Raw genomic sequence first — 846 nt, 5'->3', positions numbered from 1 at the left:
AGGCAGTCACCATCTGCAGTGATTTTGGAGCCCCCAAAAATAAAGTCTGACACTGTTTCCCCGTCTATTTCCCATGAAGTGATGAGACCAGATGCCATGATCTTCGTCTTCTGAATGTTGAGCTTTAAGCCAACTTTTTCACTCTCCACTTTTACTTTCATCAAGAGGCTTTTGAGCTCCTCTTCACTTCCTGCCATAAGGGTGGTGTCATCTGCATATCTGAGGTTATTGATATTTCTCCCGGCAATCTTGATTCCAGCTTGTGTTTCTTCTAGTCCAGCGTTTCTCATGATGTACTCTGCATATACGTTAAATAAGCAGGGTGACAACATACAGCCTTGACGTATTCCTTTTCCTATTTGGAACCAGTCTGTTGTTCCATGTCCAATTCTAACTGTTGCTTCCTGACCTGCATATAGGTTTCTCAAGAGGCAGGTCAGGTGGTCTGGTATTCCCATCTCTTTCAGAATTTTCCACAGTTTATTGTGATACTAAATAAAAACTGAGGAAGAAGAAACAGACTTTTTATCAAATGTATATTATGTGTTTTAAATTATCAAATACATATGGAACACGAATATTTCTTGTTGATGACAAGAAACACAATGATAAAAGCAAAAAAACATGGCCAACCAACTGAAGAACTCCTGGGGAGACTGACAATCCCACATGAAATTGTTGGAAAGTGCAATAAGAACCTCAATGAGCAAGTCACTAAGAGTTGCCAGATCACACAGAGGAGGTGCCTAATCCAGAGGAAAGGGTTTTGAAGGGCTTCCTGGAGGTGGTGGCTTTGAGGACAGAACACACGGGCTAGGAGTAGCCAAGTGCTGAGAACCAGGGATG

Source organism: Bison bison, unplaced genomic scaffold (genome assembly GCF_000754665.1).
Source record: "Bison bison bison isolate TAMUID 2011002044 unplaced genomic scaffold, Bison_UMD1.0 scf7180017864508, whole genome shotgun sequence".
Lineage (NCBI taxonomy): Eukaryota > Metazoa > Chordata > Mammalia > Artiodactyla > Bovidae > Bison > Bison bison.
The sequence above is the reverse complement of the archived record's forward strand: the minus strand, read 5'-3'. Positions refer to the sequence as shown.